The sequence below is a fragment of the Palaemon carinicauda genome, chromosome 17 (genome assembly GCF_036898095.1).
Source record: "Palaemon carinicauda isolate YSFRI2023 chromosome 17, ASM3689809v2, whole genome shotgun sequence".
In the NCBI taxonomy this organism is placed as follows: domain Eukaryota; kingdom Metazoa; phylum Arthropoda; class Malacostraca; order Decapoda; family Palaemonidae; genus Palaemon; species Palaemon carinicauda.
In genome coordinates, this window is record NC_090741.1 from 82023637 (window position 1) to 82026136 (window position 2500).

Here is a 2500-nt window from a genome sequence, read left to right on the forward strand (position 1 = left end):
TTAATTTGGAACTGTCGTGTTTTCCTTAACAGTTTTAAAACTCTTGAAGGTTCAAAGGTCACTTATAAGTATCAGAGGCTAAGGACAGTGAGATTGCGCTAGAAAGCAGGACGGACATTACCCTGGAGACTGATCATATATGCAAAAGATCAGGGCCCAAGCCCCCTCTTCACACAATGTAGGACCAAGGGGGCCAGGCAATGGCTGCCGATGACTCAGCAGATAGACTTGTAGGCTCCCCCAAAACCCTCATCCTTAGTTCACAAGGATGGTGAGGTTGTATATGCCAAAGGAACAAACGAGTTTGAGTGGGTCTCGAACCCCAGTTTGGAGATCACCAGGCAAGGACGTTACCAACAGACCTCCACAACCTTTCTTGGTTAGTTGTTTTGCCTTAACAGTTTTACTCAACACGCAGCGATACATTAGTCCCGTGTAATTCTATATATTTAAATGGTTTAAATGTCGGTCATGAAGGATAGAACAATGTCCAAGAGACTGACCATAAATACATTAGATCAGCGCACAAGGCTAGGACCATGGAGGGCCAGGCAATGGCTGCTGATGACTCGGCAGGTAGACCTATAGGCTCATCTAAATCCCCCCCCCCTCATCCCCAGCTCACAAGGACATGGTGGTTGTAGACACTAATATAGATGCCATTTAGCTTAAGCATGGCTCGAACTCCTTTCCTACAGATTGCTAGGAAGGAGAATTTTCATTATTTTAATTCAACTTCTAATCAAAATGATAATTAAAATACGACAGAGGTGAGATTATTTGCCTATTTTTATGTCTGCCTGGTAAACAGTAGTATAAATTTTCAAATATTGTATTTATATTTATTTGTATTAAAATAACATATGTTCCATTATATACAGAAGGAAGAAAAACCTAGTTAATAGAATGAATAAGTTGAGTCGATTGGAACTGGGTGCACTTTCTGTGACTACATATGACCATGAGAGAGAGAGAGAGAGAGAGAGAGAGAGAGAGAGAGAGAGAGAGAGAGAGAGAGAGAGAGAGAGAGAGAGAGAGTAGGAGATGGTGTGGGTTGGGGATTAGCATATTAAGTCTTTTGTTCATAACCTTGTGCTGGATAGATCAGACAACACTTGAGAAGGAAGATAACTAATTATATTGCATATAGTATTTATTCAACGAAATAAATCAATGAAATGAAATAACTAATTCACTGTAATTCCTATTCAAAACTAACCTCCATTTTCTGTCCTTTTGAAAAAAGAAAATTGTCAGTGACATGATGATGGTTATTGAATATGTCACGCGGTGGTCTTTTTGAGTTAATATGCAAATTTCTCCATTCCAATTCATGCGATGTGTCAAACAGAAAATGTTAAGTTAATGAGAATTGATGGATTGACTGTGACGTCATCGATTCATGACTGAAGGTTTAATGGTGTTGGAATGTCGATGATGGTGCAACCCATTTTTTTTTTTTTTTTTTTTTTTTTTTTAGATCAACACCACCTAAAAGCATAGCTGTTACTGGGTAAATTTTTTTGGCTTCGTTTGTATTTTTCCTGTATTAGTTCGGCTATTTTTATAGGTTGCTTCGTATGCTTGTAGTAAAGATTTTTTGTTATAAATCTTGAAATTGGGCTATGTTGCAGAAGAGCATTGTGTATTTACCAATCAAGGATACGAAAATTTTAAAATTAATCTATTTCTTGGGAAAAACCAGTTAAGAAACAATAACCCCATAAAAGATAAGGGAAAGCGGAAGACAAAGATTGGGATACAAAGACTTAACCCTATATTTGAAATTAAATCTTAACGACCAAGCCTCGAACGATTTTTTTTTTTTAAACTTAGAATGAGAATTAATTTCTAATTGAGCTAATTGTGTGTGTGATCTTAAAAAAGATGCGCTTTAGCTTTTGGAAAGATTTTTTCGTTTCTTTTGATTGTTTTTATGTGAGTATTTGATAAAGTTTGTTGATATCATATCGCTGATAAATTTCATGTTCTTCCACCCCCCCCCCAAAAAAAAAATATAGGATGCATTTACAAATAACTTATTGCGCCTCTGAGGTTGGTGACTGACATGTGGATGATCAGATCTACGCTAATAAAGCAGATCTTTTCTTAAATATAATACGAAAAAAAAACTTGAAAATTACCATAGATACAATTTTTTTCATCAGTATTCTGTTTTGTGATTTATTAAATAATAGAAAATTATCTATTATGTTGTTCGGCAAATACATATATATATATATATATATATATATATATATATATATATATATATATATATATATATATATATATATATATATATATATATATATATATATATATATATATATATATATATATATAAACATGATCATAATCTTTGCACTCATTATTTTTTTTTTTTTTTTGTGTGTGGGGGGGAGGGGGGGAATTATAAAGAGTTAAGAAGATTATCTGAAAATTCCGGTGCAAATGTCTGCGTAAAGTTGAGACAGTTTAGCGTTTGGTAACAAAACCG